Source organism: Cyprinus carpio, chromosome A9 (genome assembly GCF_018340385.1).
Source record: "Cyprinus carpio isolate SPL01 chromosome A9, ASM1834038v1, whole genome shotgun sequence".
In the NCBI taxonomy this organism is placed as follows: Eukaryota; Metazoa; Chordata; class Actinopteri; order Cypriniformes; family Cyprinidae; genus Cyprinus; species Cyprinus carpio.
Genome location: NC_056580.1, coordinates 26,650,344 through 26,671,683, shown reverse-complemented (window position 1 = coordinate 26,671,683; position 21,340 = coordinate 26,650,344). Strand labels below are relative to the sequence as shown.

Here is a 21,340-nt window from a genome sequence, read left to right as displayed (position 1 = left end):
GTGCAAGAGTAGCTGTTACCAGGCTTATTTTGGGTGGTGGATATCTGTGGTTCCTCATCCTTCTTGACAGGTTGATGGGTTTACAGCAGTGCCCCCCCACCCCACACTCCAGCATGCTTAAATAGTGTTCCTGTGGCTCAGTGGTAGAGCATTGTGTTAACAGCACAAACGGTTGTGGGTTCAATTCCCAGGTAACAAACATACTGTTGAAAATATGTATAGCCTGAAAGCACTGTAAGTTGCTTTGGATAAAAGCGTCTGATAAAATGTAACGGTAAAAATGTAAATAGAGTACTCTTTACCCACTGATGTTATGTACCACCATTCTTGATCATCTAAAATGACTGCTGTGCATTTTAGAAATGTGCTCTGGCTTTAGGGCTTTTTTTTTTATCTGTTTAGGTATATCGTATTTATACTGTAGGAGTGGGTGATGGCTCAATTTCTTTTTTTTAATTAATTATTCAGTACTTGAATCAGTATGTCAGTATTTATGCATTTCCTTTTTTTTAAACGGATATATTTTATAATATAGCTCTAAAATATATTTTATTTATTCATATTTTCAGTACTTGAATCAGTACGTCAATATTTATGCATTTCCTTTGAAATTGATTTATTTTTTAAATGGGTTTATTTAAAATATAGCTCTAAAAATGTATTATTCATAATTTCAATACATGAATTATTATCTAAATATTTATGCATTTCCTTTAAAATGGAAAAACATAAAAAGCATTGATTTTTTATTATTATTTTATTTTATTTACATACAATTTACTATATGATATGGGGCTGCTGAAAAATGTAGTAATTATAATAATTATTATAAAATATTATTATAAAAATACTTTTTTATCAATTAATGAAACAAAGGGCCTTATTTTTCTTATGTTATTTTTTTTTTTAGGTAAACATGAAATTACAATTGGTTGTTTCAATGTATGTTTATGATCTCTGAAGAAACAAAACATTGTTTGTCTTTTTGATAATCAACATCAAATGATGTGGTGATTCCCAGTGGAAAATAAAATATTGAACCACCATCTGATAAAGTAGGAGCTCCTATTAGAAACTAACAGCTTAGAGACTTGATTTAATCAGGCTTTACTTCAACACTTCTACTCCAACCATGTGACTACATTCTGGTATGTAATGCTCACTTTTCATGATCCCATAAATTCCTGATCGATAGAATCAAATGCCTTCCATTTTGATGTAGAAAACCCTGTTTCACAGAAATATGCCACATTACTGAAGTAAAATGCATGATTCAGAGGAGGTGTAGTATAATGCTAAAGCATCATATTGGAAACTGCTTGGTTGTAGACTCAGAACCCACAGGAGAGGATGCATAAAGCTCCATAGTGCCCTTGAGCAAAGCACTTAACCCCAGGTTGCTCCAGGGAGATAATAAGTGTGCTTTAAGCTTTAGATAAAAGCTTCTGATGCATGACAAATAATTAAGTAAGTAAATGAAATTACCAGATGTGACACTGGAATAACTTATAGGAGCACATAGTAATGCCTGACCAAACATTGCAGCATTCGAAGCCATTAAAGCATATATTTCATTTACAGATGATTTAAAACACCAAGCTTCCAGCGCGTTTCTACACAACTGCAGATGTGAACCCAAAACACGCCATCTGATTCATCTTTATGCACCTATTTAATAAATGCTTCAGTGCCATATAAAGTCTTTAAATGGAACGAAATCATTAAAAGTTAATGAAGAGTCCATTTTGCTGATCGTGCCCGCAATACATCGTTTTATATCATGATAAGCCTCGCTGCTTTTACTGCAATTGCAGACAGTCGCCAACCATTAGTGCACTCTATAATGAATGTTATATGATTATAACTGGGTGAATCTCACAAAACCTGTCAAGAAAATGTTTTGGGGATTTGTCAGTTCAAAAGCAAAAGAATAAAATTAGAAATAATATTTTGTGTAAAGAAATTGAAGCATGCTGCTAAATGGGAGAAATTGAGATATTTGGGATTATGAAATTGAATTTTTTGACATTCATATGTGTATATATATATATATATATATATATATATATATATATGTATGTATGTATGTATGTATGTATGTATGTATGTATATGTACTAGTTTTTTCTATACATATATTCTATTATAAAAATATATAAATTGATATATATATATATATATATATATATATATATATATATATATATATATATATATATATATATATATATATATATATATATAATTTTTATTTCTTTTATTTCAGTTATAAATTAAAATGTACTTTGTATATTAATATTGTATATGAATAATTTTCAGTCGAAATGCAAAAGAAAAAAAAAATATAAGGTCTGGTGTTCCCCAGGGTTCAATTCTTGGTCCGGTACTCTTTTCCCTTTATATGCTTTCTCTAAGGTCTATTTTTGACTAGTATGAGGTCTCTTTTCACCTGTATGCAGATGACACACAAATTTATATCCCTTTGAAACAAATAACCAGTGTTGGGGAGTAACTAGTTACATGTAACGGCTTTACGTAATTTAATTACAAAATAAATGTAACTGTAATCAGTTACAGTTACTAAGAAAAAATGAGTAATTAAATTAAAGTTACTTATGAAAATGTTAACGATTACAAAGGGGATTACATTTGAATATTTACACAAATCAACATACAGATTAAATTGATTTCTTTCACAAATTGCACTGACTATTCTGAGACATATGGCCCTATAATTTCCACGATGTGGAAAACACAGACTGGTTCATAGAATCCAGTCATAAAAACGGAACTCCTATTCACCTTATTTATTAAAAGTGGGCGGGGCGGAATAAGGTGAATAGCCTAACGCGGACAGAATATGCAACATTTTGGACAAATAAGTCAAAAGTAGGTCAGTACACTTGAAGCAAAACGCGATATGGACTAGTATCTGTGAATATTAAGCCGCAAAAAGACAATATATGAAACCTGCATGTTCTAAGTGTCTATGGAAATCAGCCGCGGACTGGCCATCGGGATAACCGGGACAATTCCCGGTGGCCTTGCAGCCGATTTGGCCTGCTATTTTAATATTATTGTTGTATAATTGCCTGCCGAATGTACTCAAGTGATTATTTCCAAATCCGCCATTCAATAATTAAATATCTAATAAATCATGAATCGGTTAGTCATGACTGTCAAGGCTTCGGCTTGCGCGATCTTCGCAACTCCGCCAAATGGTTTGGATCAGAGTAATCAAGAGAGAGAATGGAGTGGACTGTGGAAGCGCACATGTGGAGCAGAGAAACAAAACTACTGTTCAGGGTTTCAAGTGCAGGTCAGTTTCATCTAAGATGCTATTGTAGTTATGTCTTTGATTACTTAGTCAAGCTGCAGCAGCCCATTGCTCACCATCGGTCAAACTACTGTATAAAGGACATCATTATCTATTGTAATGTTACAGTAGTAATTTAGCAGAAAAATAATCATATTTTATAATAGGTTTAGGGGGAGCTAGGGAGACAACACCACAACCCTTACGAAAATGAACATGATTTTACTATAAATCCAAAGGCAATGGTTACTATTGTTAAACCATGGTAACCACAAATTAAAAATTAATTTACAAATTAATTTATTTCAAAATAAATAAAAATGGTAATCCATCTGCCAAAAAAAAAAAAAATGGTTACTGTACTCTTATTATAATAAAAGCATGATTAATTTTTGTAAGGGAAACATGACTCATGTTCAGTATTAGGATTTTTCTATAAAGATATTGTAGTGATGTACTAATTTTGACATGTATGGGCAATTTAGAAAGTATAGTTTTGTTAAATCTTGAGTATTAAAGCCATGAGAGAGATAGATATGAGGACAAAATAAAGAAAATGAAAAGAAAAATGGAAGTGAAGGTGCAGTTCAGGAGAGAACTTTTAATTATTTTGCATGTCCCCAACATAAAGATTTAAGCCTTTTTTTTATGTCAGGTCCATACAGAAAATAGGGTTGTCCATGTTTCAGAATTTGTGTGTATGAGTTTGAGATTTCCCAGTCTGAAATTTTTTCCCAGTCTGCACCTCGTGGAAATGAATGGCGTAGACATGCGGTTTCATTTACTACACATAGGCCTTCTGAAGCTCGCTGTGTTTTCAGCCTCTGCTGCCTCAATATATGAGTAGATGAACACATAAACATAATCTCTAGAACTGCTCTGAGTCACTTCATGAGCATTTTACTTATTTTGAGAAAACTATCATCACATCATATACAAAGAGACACCAATGTTTCAGGAGTTTAGTACACAGAGCAGGATGTATGCTTATTATATAATCGTATTTAAGTTGATAATATAAGCTTTTATTTATTATTATTTTTTAATTCAGTTTTTTTTCCCCAAACCATTGTTAGATGCAGTGTTTCCTGTAGTTACACAAATATTTGGTTTCAAAAATGGTATCAGAAAACAATTTCTTATGATTTTAAATCTGCATTGAACTTCAGATCAATCTCAAAGTAAGAGGCTGTACTAAAGTCTGATTTTGTGGTGGATGTTTGTGGCAGATGTGTTCAAATTTGTACATCTTAAATTCAAGCGATGAAGGATTTTGAAAGTCTGACAGTGTTGAGCACTACTGTAAGGTTAACCCTGCATGGTGTAAATGTTTGAAAATGATTAACAGTTGAAAATAAACATTCATTAGAAATTTAGAAAAGTAATCAAAAGTAATCAGTTACATTACTTTAATAAAGTAATTGGAAAAGTTACATTATTATTACATTTTTAATAGGCTAACTTGTAATCTGTAACCTATTACATTTCCAAAGTAACCTTCCCAACACTGACTATAACAAGCAGGCCATAAAGCCTATTTTGGATTGTTCTGAGGAACTAAAACTTTGTATTGCAACTAATTTCTTGAGCCTTAATGAGAGTAAAACTGAATCTATTGTGTTTGGCTCAGATGAACACCCTGTATGCATGATTTTGAATGTGCATCTCTGTCACCTTACAGTACTACATGTGTCAGAAACTCGGTTGTCTGGTTTTATAACAATCTCAAATTCGATAAGCAGATAAGTACCGTGGTTAAGTCCTGTTTTTATCATCTCCATCTTCTGTCAAAGGTGAAGCCATTTCTGTCCTTAAAGAATTTCGAAAATGACGGTTTATGCATTTGTAACATCTCGATTAAACTACTGCGGTTCATTGCATGCCGGTGCACCTCAGTCATGTGTTTGACATTTGCAATTAGTTTAGAATGCAGCGGCTCGGCTTCTTTATGGAAAGCACAAATATGAGAGTATCACACCAGTCTTGATTTCACTACACTGGCTGCTGGTCAAATTAGAAAATTCTACTGTTTGTTTTTAAATCTCTTTATAATCAGGCACCACAGTACACAGGACAAGACTAAAAAAGGGGTGATCGTGCTTTTTCTGTCATCTGCCCTAAACTATGGAATCTATTGTTTTATTATGTTTTTTTTCTTAGTGGTGAACTTTTCAAATAATTCAGTATTGCTTATGTGTTTCTGGATATTTATTTAAAGAACCGTTTTGTAGATGCTCTTAGTTTAGTATGAATGTTTGTGTGTGTGTTTGATATGAATAGAATAGTTCACCAGCATAAGCAAGCACAGATTCTTGCACTCATCTTAAATGTGTTTCGTTTACTGGCATGTGATCAGATCCCCGGCTTAGACTGTCACTCTAATGAAGACACCAAAGCATTTCCCACAATGCTGCTGTCAGTGCTGTGAATGGTTTTCTTAATAACGAACCACAAACAGAAAAAAAAGACACATACCTCATTTCATATTCAAGCATTTGCTAACACATCCAGAGCACAATCATTTATTTTAATTGCTTTCTTCAGAAAAAAAGATCTTTCTTAGTTTTTGTTGAAAGCGCTTGTTAGAGCAACTGATTCTTCTATTTCAAAGCATGTCTGATCTATTTAAAAAGTCAATGCTGCCCTTAAAAAAAGAATCTCTGATTAAAAACCTAATGAAGTACCACACAAAAGTGCACATACTGATATATCAGGTATTTCAGTATAACACATATATACTAATATTGAGTAAAATCATTTGGTGACACTTTGCTTAAAGCCTTTATATACAATGCATTATAAAAGTAGTTTTAATGCATTGATTATGCTTTGTAATGCGCCTTATAATGCATTTGTATGATCTCATGAATAATTGTAACCCCAGTTATAATACATTGTAATACTTAACCATTCATTGTTGCACATTAAACAGTATAATGCATTAAAACACCTGACAAACAAACCTTTAAAAAGTATAATACATTTTTAACTTTGGTTACAATTATTTAAGAAAATATATAATTCATTAAAACATACATTATGAATACCTTTAAGTCTTTTTAATTCATTTGAACTACACTTTGAAAAATTATAAAGCTATAAATAAAACAGATTATTTGAGATTATTTTACAAAAATACTATTTCAGTCTTTCTACTGCAGTGTTACTTGTTGTTTCTTTGTAATTAATTGTGAAATTTACTAGCAATTTCTGAATTATTTTTTTTCAATGTACACTGAAACAAACTGGTTTTGAAACTGTTTTCACTCAGAAATCACTCAAATAATTACAAAGAAATGGCAAATAACAAATTAAAGATTAAACATGAAATTTTGAAGTTGAAAGACTGAAATTATTTTCTTGTAAACATACTTCAGTAACTGCTGTATTATTTGGAACTTCAAAAAATGTGTAATTATGCTGTATGTGTCAATTAATATAAATTTATTTTGTATTAAATTCATAATTGACAGTTATCTTGCAATTTTTGGTGGATTTTTTATTGCAGAGCATAAATTGCAGCTTGGTAGGTTTTGTTACAGAGTTTATAATAGAGGAGTGAAAAAATGTCTTAACACACACTACAAAACTGCATTTGCTGTGCTGTATGCCAGAAACATGTGCAGTCACATGTGACAGACTATTACACACCTCAAATTAAGTTTAAATTTGAGTCCTTTAGAGGAATTGAGTAGTTGCACACCCACAATAGTGCATTTTTCTTTGCCTATATGTCAATATAAACATGCAGTAACACCGAGGGTTGGATTAGATTCTCAGTTCGAGCTGCCAACAGCTCATTACCTTAATGAGGTTTTACAGCAGCCAGAGAGACACATCTTCATATTCGACAATGTCTAATTGGGTTAGTGATGGGCTGACAGTGCAATTGATCTCAGTGATGCTTCTGGATGGAAGTGAGAAAGCCTTCGGTCGTGAAAGTTCCTCCCCCACCTCGCAATGTTTTCTCATTAAGGTCTCACCTCCGGCTTTGTTTAGGCTTGTTAGAAATACAGCATGACTTCATCCTAAAACCTACTCTGAGGTGTCTGGCCTTTGAGACGCCATTGATGGATAGCCTGTTGTCTTAGCTAGAATTGCAACCTGGGTAGCTATGCAAACTCTCTGAGGTAAATGTAGGACTAGCCATTTGATCTGTGGTCATATGTGATATTAAACCCGTATCTGCTCTGCATCCAAGAATATGAACTCCTTGTAAAGTGCTTAGCTGAATACTGAACAGGATTCCTGATTATTCAGTTTAGCCCGGGCAGTCGAGTGCAGAACGTTGTGTCATTTTATTGTCGAGTCATTAGTAAACTGTCATTTGTTGTGGATAAAGCAATTCATCTCCTTTTTTAATAAGCAACACAATTAAAGTCTTAATGAAGCCGCTGTTTGACTCCCAGATTGCTGTAATCAGTCTTTATTGAAGTTTTAAGAGACACGTTCCATCTAAAAAACCTGGTGCATTAATCTATGCATTGTTTTAACAAAGTGAGGGCCTATACATCTGCAGATAAAACATTCAAATAGTAGTGCAGATTTATATATTCATCAAGGTATAAATTATAGAATACTCGTTTGACTCTTTTTCAGTATGCCTTGCAGCTAATCTTGCTTGTATGCACTAATGACCTGGTTTAATCTGGTAGTGTTTGCCAAGTCAAGCATCACTATTAGTATTGTTCATATTTACGCTTGGTGGTTTGAACAAATCCTGAATGTTAAATTTTTAATCTTTCACCGTTTGTGCTACAGACGGAGAGAGGTGTGCCGTTACTTTCCGGTGGCAGGCTTTGACATGGGCCTGTACGTTAAAGCTCAGAACACCCTAGCAAACACTAGGGGTGTGTGAAAATGAAAAAAAATGATATCTCGATATTTTCTGGAATTTTGTCAATAACGATAATTAGACATTATTTTGCTGAGTGTATTATTGTGCTGGTATTTTGATAGGTTTACAGTAGGACTGCCATGGATATTCTTTTGATATTCTTCATACTCTGTTTGGTTTTTTCAACATGCTTGATAATGTCAAATCGCATATCATTTAAACAACAAATATTCTATTATCGTAGACAATATATATCACACAGCCCTAGCAACCACCAAGAAGAACCTAGAAACCCCTCCAAAAAAACTAGCAACCACCCAGAACACCCTAAAAACCACCCAATACTGTAGCAACCAGTTAGCAACCATCCAGAACACCTTATAGACCTTATGTGTCAGAGAAACAAGTGCACAGCCATCTTTATAATGTTGTCTTTGAACTTCCATTTTTGCTGTAGCTCTATAGCATCGTCATGGAAGAGAAATTAGCTGGTGAAATGGATTTACTTATTGTAGAGTTAACGAAAGTTACCATGTGCATTGTAATGTTCAAAGTAATGTCATAACAAATGTCAGGCCCTGTCCACACGAATGTGTTTATTTTCAAAACCACAGTTTTTTTTCTTTTTCACGTGGTTTGGCCATTTGTTCACACGCAAACGCAGCACCAGGTTACTGAAACCGAACATTTTTGAAAACCCTTGCCAGGGTGAAGATTTTCAAAAACTCTGGTCGCAGTGTTATTGTGTAGACAGCTATCTGTTATCTCTGCCTACTGGAAACTTTTTCAGGCTTCTGATTGGCCAACATGGCATTACGGTGGAGATTATATCGCCACCTGTTGGTTTGGCATGCTCTTGACAGTGCTTCATAGCATGCATTTGTGTTTTCATGTGGACGAAGATTTTTTTTTTTAAACGGAAGAGGAAAAACTCAGTTTATAAAAATACACGTGTACGTGTGGACATGGCCTCAGTCAACCAAGAATTTTTTTAAAACGAGCAGATCATTCATAAATTCGTATGACCTTACCTTCATGCTGTTGAAATACAAACTGGAAAACAGAAGACAACGAGAACAGAGCTAAAAAAGGGCAGAGCTACATAAGGTCTATAAACCAGCTGAAACACTTTAGCAACCACTCAGAAAACCCTAGCAACTCATTAGCAACCACCCAGAAGACTAGCAAACAGATAGCTGCTAGTAACTCTAGCAAACAAATACACCCCGCAGCAACCATTTAGATCACTTGGCAACCACCCAGAAAGCACTAGCAACCAGTTAGCAACCACACATAAGCCCTTAGCAACCACTCAAATGACTCAGCAACCAGCCAGAACTGCTTAGCAACTCCTTAGTAACCACCTAACCACTTCTAAGATACAAAAAACACCCAAAACAACCTATCATCCAGCAACACCACAGAACACCCCAGAAACTACCCATAACATCCTAGCAACCAGTAAGCAACAAGTCAGAACACCCTAGAAACTACCCAAAAATCCCAGCAACCACTCAGAATATCATAGCAACAACTCAAATAACTCATCAACCACCCAGAAGACCCAAGAAACCAGTTAGCAACCACCCAAAACACCCTAGCAGTCACTCATTTGATTCAGCCTAGCAACTCCTTTAGCAACCACCCACAAGACTAAACTACAAGAACATCCTAGCAACCACCAAGAACTGCATAGCAACTCCCTAGTACCCAACTAACCACCCCTTAGACCCTAAAACATGCATAACACCCTAGAACCACCAGAAATACCCTAGCAATCTTTTAGCAACCACCCAGACTGATTAAGTGTCCTGGGTGGTTTCTAACCCTAACCCTAGAAACCACCCAGGACACTCAACCACCCAGAACAGCCTATCAGCCAGTTAGCAATCACCCTGATGACCCTGGAAACTACTCATAACATCCTAGCAACCAATTAACAATCAATCCAGAGGACCCTAGCAAACTCTTAGCAACCACTCAGGTCACCCTGAGAACAGCCTAACAACTACTTAGCAACCACCCAGAAGACCCTAGCAACCCCTTAGCAGCCACTCAGATCATTTAGCAACCACACAGATCATCCTAGCATAGCAACCCCTTAGCAACCACCCAGGACACCCTAGCATTGTTGCAATTATATATATATATATATATATGTGTGTATATATATATATATATATATATATATATATATATATATATATATATATATATATATATATATATAGTTATATATATATATATATATATATATATGTGTATATATATATATATGTGTGTGTATATATATGTGTGTGTGTGTATATATGTGTGTGTGTGTATATATATGTGTGTGTGTGTATATATATGTGTGTGTGTGTATATATATATATATGTATATATATATATATATATATATATGTATTTATATTTATATGTGTATTTATATGTATGTGTGTATATGTGTATATGTGTGTATATGTGTATATGTTTATGTGTGTATATGTTTATGTGTTTTTTTATATTTTTTTTTTGTTTTTTTTTTTTTTTTTGTTTTTTTTTTTTTATTTTTTTTATGTATGTATATGTATATGTGTATGTATATGTATATGTATATGTATATGTATATGTATGTGTATGTATATGTATATGTATATGTATATGTATATGTATATATGTATATATGTATATATATATATATATGTGTGTGTATATATATATATATATTGCATTGACAAGCACCACTCTTCTTTTCTTCTGAAAATATTCAAATCTAATTGTTTTTTGTCTGTTGATTTCTTTCCACCCACAGGTAGCGTCGCAGCATCCAGGACAGGTGCGCTGGATGAGAGCGCCCACTCTGAACCTGTCCCTGTGAAGAACCGCATGGCTGTGTACCAGGCAGCGGTTTCCAAACAGGACAGAGCAGGCTTCTCCAGTTTGGTACGCTTCACACACATATAAACACACACACAGGTGAAATCCGATCAAAGGAGACTTATTTGGGATGGAAAAACCAGATGTAAACAGCAGTTAACCGCTTGTTAATGAATTGCACAAGACAGACACCAAAGACCAAGGTTTCAGCTAGAAATCTTCTTTACTGTTCTACTAAAGAAAAAAGCAAAAATGTCACCTACATCTTGGATGGCCTGAGGGTGAGTAAATTAACTGCAAATTTTCGTTTTTGGGTGAACTATCCCTTTAATTCCAGGTGTTAATAATAGGGCCTACGTGATTCTGCTTCATCACTGTCAGCTATCAGTCATGTTTAGACAAGCCTTAAGATCTTCTTTGAGCAGACTATCTCTATTTACTCAGCAGTTCCCATCCGGCTGTCTTTGAGTGCCATCAAATTGATCAGCCAATATCATTTCAATGAGGCAAATGAGGCACTCGTGCGGCATGCAAAATTGTTATGTCAACGTCTCATTAGAGCAAACGATCAAGGCTGATAAATTCTGACTGTTCTGCGTTTAAACTGTGTGAGGACCGAGCGCTCATGTCAAATTCATGTATAATTCCAAACTCTTTGATTTACACACTAACTGCTGACTTGATACATCACATCACTAAAGAAACCAGTGTGCGTTTGATTCGCACCCCTTGTCCCGGTAATGGAGACAGAACGGTTGACAGACAAACGCAGTGATGAGGACAGAGAGGGAGACCAAATGAGTTAGACAAGCTTTGGACTTCAGCAGGCAGTGCATTATGCAGAAACACACAGCTTCTCCACGACATGGTGGCGGCAGCAGCATCAATATTACAGCAAGAATCAAAGTTACTCCTTTCTTTGCGCGAACATTTGGATGGCGTTATGTAAATCTTCCCACACAGCAAATCTTCTTGAGCAGCAAATCAGATTGAATTCTGAAGGATCATGTGACACTGAAGACTAGAGTAATGATGTTGAAATTCATCTTTGCATCACAGGAATAAATTACATTTTAAAATATATTCAAATAGAAAACAGGTGTTTGATCAAATAAAAACAACCTTTGGTGAGCATAATAGACTTGTAACTGCCCCAGACTTTTGAACAGTAGTGTATGTTTTTATGTTCTCTGAATTAGTTTGTTTTTCTTGTGTTTAGGCGTAAAGCTCACTCAAGTCCTTTTAGCCTCTGTTTTGTCTTTGTAAAAAAAATCAGATGTCCTGAAATAATAACATGTAATGAGTATAGTGGAGTTATTAGCTAATGTTTCATTGCTGCCATGTTGGGAATTCTTCATTTAGAAGCATTCATTTCCCATATTTTAGAGACTGTTTAGGATTTTATGTTACATTTAGTGCATTTTCAAGGCAACAGTGTATTTGTGATGCATCTTCTTCATCTCGTCTTCTTCATTGGCAAAATAAAAGAATAACACTGAATGATATAAATTTAAAAACTAAAATCTTGCAAAATGTCCTTGAAACTCCAAAGCCAGAGTGAGGAGAGGAGCCAAATGCCTCTTTGGACCCTATAGTAGAGAGGTCATGTGCGTGTGCAGTGACATCATAGTTTTCTGTGGCTTTGTCACAGTGTGAGAGTGAAATGTGATGATGGCTGACCAGTGGGAGTTCAGAACCTCTCCAGAAACCCAGTTCCCTCTGTCTCGCTATCTTTCTTTCTCTCTCTGGCCGGCTGCTAAAAACAGCTCTGCACATCCGCTCTGTGCCAGTGGAGGTCAGATCCCTACAGGAGGGTGAAAAGTACAGAGATGTTGTTGTTTCTGCTTCAGTATAAGTTGGAATCTACCGGCAGTATTAGTGCCCCCCCCACCCCCCGGAATTTTGCATATAGAGGAAATCACTTACCAGTCAAATACGAAATTTCAAGTACAAAGTGTTTTTATGCCATATGTGACCCTGGAGTACAAAACCAGTCTTAAGTCTCTGGGGTATATTTGTAGCAATAGCCAAAAATACATTGTGTGGGTCAAAATTATAGATTTTTCTTTTATGCAAAAAATCATTAGGATATTAAGTAAAGATCATGTTCCATGAAGATATTTTGTACATTTCAATCTGTGAATATATTAAAACTTAATTTTTGATTAGTAATATGCATTGCTAAGAACTTCATTTGGACAACTTTAAAGGCGATTTTCTCAGTATTTAGATTTTTTTGCACCCTCAGATTCCAGATATTCAAATAGTTGTATCTTGGCCAAATATTATCATATCCTAACAAACATACATCAATGGAAAGCTCAATTATTCAGCTTTCAGATGATGAATAAATCTCAATTTTGAAAAATTTACACTTAATACTGGTTTTGTGGTACAGGGTCACATATGTTATGTTGTTGATAGAGCTTAACTTGTGTTAAACCTGGAACAATCCTTTAAGTTGTGTGTGTGTGTTATTTAAAGCAACAGTTGTGGTGACTGCTGTAATATAAGAGCATTTTTTAAGATGGATAATATGCCATGATAACCTATGAAATATGTATTATGAAGGTCTAAGTAAAATTGTCAAAAATAGCATTTTTGCTTTGAAAATACAGTAGGGAACAAACATGCCTCTTTGCTAAACAAATGAGGCTTATTATAGATGGTGCTTTTATTCGCAAAACTCGTTTGTTCACAAAAAGCATTATTTACCTACTGTACAGCAATCAATGTTAAAGGAATATATGAAGATTTGCTGAAAATGTACTCACCTCAGGCCATCCAAGATGTAGATGAGTTTGTTTCTTCATCAGAACAGATTTGGAGAAATGTAGCATTGCATCACTTGCTCACTAATGATTTCATAAAAATATGAAAACAAACATTCTTAAATATAAGTAGACTGACAGCAGTGCCGTCAGAATGAGAGTCCAAACAGCTGAGTGGTGTGGATGACTTGTGGATTATTGTGATGTTTTAACCAGCTGTTTGGACTCTCATTCTGACGGCACCCATTCACTGCAGAGGATCCATTGCTGAGCAAGTGATGGAATGTTACATTTCTCAAAATCTGTTCTGATGAAGAAACAAACATATCAACAATCATCTTTGACAACCTGATGGTGAGTAAATTTTCAGCAAATTTTTATTTTTGGTGAACTATTCCTTTAACTGTTGTAAGCTGTCAGTCAGTCTACTTATATTTAAGAATGTTTGTTTTCATATTTTATTGGTCATGGCAGCAGTTATACATCAAATGATGGAGAAGAGTGTTATAACCGGGCATATATCCAGATGCAGTGTAGTCAAGTGCACTTTCATCATTTTAAAGAGCTGATTCAGGTGTCTGGATCGCAGTGCTGGAGTGACACTGTACGTCTGTCTATGTCAGATCATACAAGTCTACTGTATCATACATCTGATATTTAGAACTCATTTGCAATATTTGTGCAAACTGCATTCATTAATTTTGTTGATGGAATTAATTAATTTGCAAAATTAATAAATGAAGCAGGCTTTGAAACAAAGCATACAATGTGTAAATAAACAACACTTCCAGCAGGCGACTGCTGAGTAAATGAATCCTCACAGTATCAGGGCCTCACAATATCTTGCCATGCAAATAAGTCTGTCATGCAAAATCTTACAATGTGATTCTGTAAAGCCACAGAGATAATGAGATGAGGGCTGGAATCTGTGCTAGCGCGCGCGTGTGTGTGTGTGTGTGTGTAAGCCACTTTGTCTCATGAATATATGAATATTTTTGTTCAATGGTGGAAGATGAGAGACAAGTGATCACAAATTTACTCCCATGATCTTGCAGATTTTGTAAAAGCCTAAAGCTCCTTAGCATGATTTTCAATGCAGGCGGTCTTTCTCTGTCTTTGTCTCTTTCTTCATCAGGTCATGGAGGAAGCTGAGGTTTGTTCCCTGCCTGGGGGTCTGGCCAGCATCCGTAGACAATTTGAGAATGAGGGCATGTCATCATCTCACACGGTCACCCAGATTCACCACACACACAGATCTGTGCAGGTCAGTGTTGGAAGATACTTGGAAACTGCTTCTCAAATTTGTAACTCATAATATACACTGTTCAAAAGCTTGGGGTCAGTATGTTGTTTTTTATTTTCTTTCAAAAATATTAAGCAGCATAATCTGTTTTTAATTTTTACTTTTTTTTTTCTTTCTTGATGAGCATGAGACTCCTTTCATAAACATAAAAATCTCACAGATCCCAAACTTTTGACAACAGTTGTGTATATGTTATAATATACAGTACCTTTCTTTTACTACTTAATATTAAATGAGCCTTTTGGATTTGTAATGGTTGACATATTAGACATATGTTGGCATATTTATACTGTTAATTTATAAATTTGTACACATTTCTTCAGTCTTTATTATAAGTATTTTAAAAAAATTTTTTTAAGACTTTACATTTTTTTTTTTCTTCAAACATTGGTAGTTATTGTAGTGACAAAAATCTTTTTTCCTACCTATGGTTATTTGAAATAATATTTCACAATATATTATATTTAAAATAAATATTTCACAATATATTAAAAGAGAAAACAGTTATTTTAAATAATATTTGAAAATATTACTACAGAAACAATAAAAACTTTTGAACGGTTGTATAAAGTCAAATAAGGAACCTCCAGTAGTTATTTTGCATTGCAGTGGTATGCATCTGCAGCAAAAATGTTTTTGATGAATAAGAACATGCAGGATTTGTTTTATATTTAAACACTTTGGGCCAAGTTTATTTATTTTATTGAATAAATATATTTTTAAATGTTGAACTATATTTGAGCAAATCGTCGGGATGGCTTATAAGTATACAGTATATGCATACTGCTGTGTATGTGTATTGAAAATAATTAAGTGCTAAAATGCATTTGAGATGCATTTACTTTGATTTTGGCTCACTGACATGCAGAATCTGTTCAAAAATAAATGAATTTTAATGTCGTACTAAAGTGTCACACATCATTACACACATATTAGTTTAGCTTCTACCCAGGCGATTTATGGCAGAAGAGAATTGTGACTGAACATTAAGAAAAACACAGTCTTATTTTGTTCATTTTTTTGGTGCTTTTGTAAATTTTAAAGTCCCAAAACTAATCCTAAAGGTGTTTCACATCTAGCTTTTGTTTTCCATTCTAATATGCAATTGTAAAATTAAGACTTGGATGCAAAACTAGTTCAAATGCAATGAAGTGTATGGGTGAGAGATGCTAAAATACAGGACAAATGTGTCCCTCATTCATCAAATGCAAATCCGTCATATGCAATTCTGTTCGCTTAAATACAGGACACTTGGCAACCAAAATCGCCCTTAGTTTTAGTTATGGTACAGGTATTAGATGCAATAAGCACGCATGCAACTTCCACATGAGCAAAAAGACTTCTGGTGTAGAAAAGGGAGTGTGTGCATGGACATCCAGAGAAAGATTAATCCTCTTACAGCTGACCTTACACCAAAACCCGAAATAAGACACAATAACATGTCAAATCTGTATCTGCATAGAATCTCCCAAGCTTCTCAAGCCCATTAGCATTGCCACCTGCTAATATTTTGCATGCAGCACCCGCCTCTGAAAAAATCAGATACTGCTCGCAGTGAGAGAAGCAGAATGGAGATAAATTTTGGTCACAGTCTGTGTAATCCAGCTCTGCCGATCCAAATTGAATCCAGTCCACCCATCCATACCAGTGGGTCTGAGCGTGCTCTGTTCACCCTGCAGGGACGAGGTGGCTTCAGCTCGCTGATAGCGGGGGGAAAAAATCCGTCTGAATACAGAATGACAGGAGAAAGTGGGAGATGTGCTCTCATCTCGTCTGCCAACACATCAGCACTCAAGTGCTCTAAAGCTGCGGCTCTCAAACTGTGCTACCCGATGTGAATCAACAAATGTTAAATATTATGAAGCATAGATATTTAAATTCAGATTTTTATTTTTCAATGGCTTATTTCTAATTTCTGATTGATGTACAAATTAAAATGTGCTTCATCCAGTTTTAAATGTGAAATGTGGCATGCTATTCAGTACACTTCAAAATTTAGTAATTGGCTTCCTTTGAATTTAAATGAGTTAAAGTTGGCAACAAGCCACAGCATTTTGATTTGTCATTTGAATTGGCATGAAAGGCAGACAAATTCAAGAAAAACATAAAAAAAAAACTTGAGGTGAGAATATTAATTACTAAATTAATTAATTACTGACCACATACCTTTTTTAAAATGTTTTTTTCTTTCTTTTTTTTTTAAATAAGATGTATATATTTATTTATTTAATTAAATGTTTTGCTTGAAAATACAATAGAGTACAACCATGCCTTTCTATGCAAATTAGGACCATTATAGATTGTGTTTTCTTTTTCAAAATGTGTTCAGTTACAAACAGCATTTTCTACCGGCAGCAATTAATTAATTATTTAATTAACTACATTGTAAAAATCAATCTTCCAAGTTTTTCGAAGTTTCAGTTTTTCTACAAAATTTCATGTTTAATTTAATGTGTTACTTGCCATTTCTTTGTAAATGTACTAGCAATTTTCAAGTGAAAATTGTTTCTACGCCAATTTTTTTTTTTTTGTGAATTTTAGTTTATGAATTTTTACTGGTGGCAGCTAATTTGTAACAGGCTTCCTTTCAATTCAGTAGCGTTCAGCTCAGCCAACAGTGAATGTTCTCGTAATTTTGTTTAACGTTCTGTCAAGGTTCTCTCAAAAGTTATGAACAAACATTATTCCAGTAACACTATCAGAATGTTATTGGGAGGTGATATTGATATTACATCCCAGAGCAGCAGATAATCTCACCAGTCTGTTTTCTTAGAAGATAAAGATTGTGAATAACTTATAATTTTTTTTTTTTTTTCTTGGTATAAATTTAGGGTAACACTTTAGTTTAGGGTGCAGTTCTCACTATTAACTAGTTGTTTATTAGCATGCATATTACTAGCATATTGGCTGTTTATTAGTACAAATAAAGCACATTAATGCATTATTCTGCATGACCATATTTTTATCCCTTAATCCTACCCCATATCTAAACTTATCAACTACTTTACTAACTATCATAAGCAGTTTACGGAGGCACAAGTCATAGTTCATAGTTAATAGTGAGAATTGGACCCCAAACTAAAATGTGACCAAATTTGATACATTTACTACAAATATACTCTAAATACAATATAACATTTGAGAACCACTACTTTAGATGTGTAGATCAGAAAATCTGTGCTTCTATTATTATTATTATTATTATATGTAGCTTCATAAAAAATCAAAATGCAAACATATACAGACCATATACAAAGTGTACTGTAGTTTTCTGAACATTAGAAGAAATTACCACATGAAATAGCTCAAGTTTGGCAGGGATCCGTTGCTCACAAAGAGAAGCATGTTGTAAATGATAAGCACTGAGTAGACAAACGAGAGCATAAACTGACATTATGTAAAATGCAGCAGTTATTTGAGAGAAGGATCAAAAGGTTCTGCTGCAGCAGGTCATCTCATTATCTGTGCTTTCTGTTGCTCGTGGTGTAATTTATTAAACTTGTTTGTGTGTGCATGTTGGGGAAGAGGAGTGTGTATATTTAAACTATAACTTGTGTCAAATCCTGTGTGTGTTTGGTATGTAGGATCTATTTTTTTATCCTTTTACTGGATAATGAGGTCTATGTTTATCTATGTAGAATTTAGACCAGTGTGCTTTTTTTTTCTATAGGTTCTTCTGATTATCTAACAAAACCCAAAATGTCATTAACCATATTTAGGACTTTTAAACAAAACATGTTTAAAACAAATGTCTTTTTTTTTTTTTTTTTTTTGAGAACAACCCCAGTACTAATTCACAGTCTGTCAATATACCTTCCAAAACTGTTTTTCCCAAAGAGTCAATAATCAGTTTATTAATTTAAAAGTGATTCAGAAATAAATAAACTTGAAATTGCTGGAAAAGTTCTGTTGATGCGAGTCTTGTGAAAGGGCCTTATTTTTTTTTAACACCGTAATATATCAATGCATTAATAAAAAAATAAAAAATAAAAAAAAACTTTTGAAACTGATTGCAATTTTGCACCCAATTTAAATGTTTGTTTACAAATCACTTTAATATATTAATATACCACATGACGGTTTATTAATTGCTATAAAAATATTTTTTTTCCTTGGAAAAAAAATGACATGTAGCCTACTGTACCTGATTGCCTATATATCCAAATAAATCTATATTGAAACTGAATTGAATCGAAAGCTTGTGAATCAAAATCGAATCATGTATTTTTTCTCCCAGCTCTACAAATTGCTTTTCTTTATCCTTTTGTCAATCGAGTTAAAAGATATCATTGAACAGTCCGCATCTTAGCGTAGCCAATGAACTTTGTCCTTTTTTTCCAATTTCAAATGCTTTTTTGCTTTGAATCAAAGTTTGTAGTGTTGTGATTCATCTCAGAGCCGGTTGGTTTGGTTAATGACTTGGAACTATTTATTAAAGTGTTTTTTGAAGTCCCTCTGGAGAAAATGAAAAATGCTTCACCAGAAGCCAAGCAGCTGAAGCAGTAGGCAGTCGCTGTTGTGATGTTGCTTTGATGAGTGTTTTTAGGTCTGATTCTCAGACACCTTTGTGTTTAATGATGCAATCTACATCAATGTATGTCAGCCGTATCTCTTTTAATGATGAGCGTGTGTGCGTTTTATGCTTTTTTGGCCTGTTTTTATGGATCGGTATTGATTTCGGCCCTGTTGATGATATCACACTTGTTTATGCGCAGCTGCATGTGTTTGTGTGTGGGAGTGGGAGATGGAACAGATTCTAACGTTACAAAATCTGCTCATCCAAGGGCTGAAACATTAAACCTGCCATTTAACAGTAATTGACACCGACTAATCTTAATCATGATAATGTACAGATTAATTCCAAGCTTTAATTTGTGCTTGAGTAATGCAGATTTCATGCAAATATACATGAATGAATTTTTGATTTTATGACATTGTTTCCCTGAAATTACATTGACAAACCAAGTGTTTATTACAGAATGTGCAGAGTCTAGGTAGTATGTGGCTTTTAATTCAGAATTTTCAAACCTTTTGATAAGTCACAAGGTTTTGAGAAAAGAAACTGCAGCATTTGATGCCCGTTGAATTGATTTCTTGTTTTCTAAATCAATGCAATTCATAAAGTTCAAAGGTTAGGAATCATTAAGATTTTTTTATGTTTTTATTTTTCAGTGTTTCTTCTGCTCACCAAGGCTGCATTCATTTGATCAAAAATACAGTACAAACAGTAGTATTGTGAAACATTATTACAATAGAAAATAACCATTTTCTGTTTTAATATATTTTAAAATTACATTTATTCCTGTGATGCAAAGTTGAATTTTCAGCATCATTACTCCAGTCTTCATCATTCTAATATGCAGATTTGCTGCTCAATTATTATTGATGCTCAGTTAGTAATAATAGTTATTATTATCAGTGTCTTTCATGAATAGAAAGTTCAAAAGAACAGCATTTATTGGAAATAGAAATATTTTGTAACATTATAAATGTCTGTAACTGTATACTGTTGATCAATGTATCCTTTGCTGATTAAAAAAGTAATGTATCTCAGTTTCCACAAAGATATTATGTGGCAAAAATAGTTTTCAACATTAATTATAATAAGAAATGTATATTTAGCAGCAAATCCTGTGACACCATGTAATGATGCTGAAGCTTCAGCATTACATCACAGGGATAAATTACATTTTTAAAGAAAAAAAATTCAAAAAGAAAACAAATATTTGATATTGTAAAAATATTTCACAATATTACTGTTTTACTGTAATTTTGATCAAATAAATGCAGCCTTGGTGAACAGAAGAGCCTTCTTTCAAAAAACATTTAAAATTTCTAATTATTCCAAATTTTGACCAGTAGTGTATATTTAAGTGTTATGTGATTTTCTAAATACTTTTTGGTTCAATACTAGAAAGAAAATGAAGATTCCATCTTTGAGTTGCAGTGAGCTGCAACTTCATGCATCTGTCAGAAACTGAACTGACTTGTGGCAGTCTGTCCACATGTCACATCTGCCTACTTACCTCCCTGTCACATACTAGTCCAACTGAGTAGAGAGAGTACAGCTGGTGCAATCAGGAGATGGGTGTCAGAATAACCAGAGAAAGACAGAAATGAGGAAAAAGGAAAAAAGCTGAGTGTTTGAGTCTTATCACTTTTTGTGTACATTTCTGTTAACAATAGAGAAATGCAGTAACACATTACATATACAAATGTATTTGTTTTTGACTAAGAAAAGGCTGTGCAGATAAG

The 21,340-nt window shown here is 34.0% G+C and overlaps 1 pseudogene; it reads left to right on the top strand.

Moving 5' to 3' along the window:
• The window catches only part of LOC109096458, a 92,247-nt pseudogene that overhangs the window by 57,732 nt on the left and 13,175 nt on the right, over positions 1-21,340 (top strand).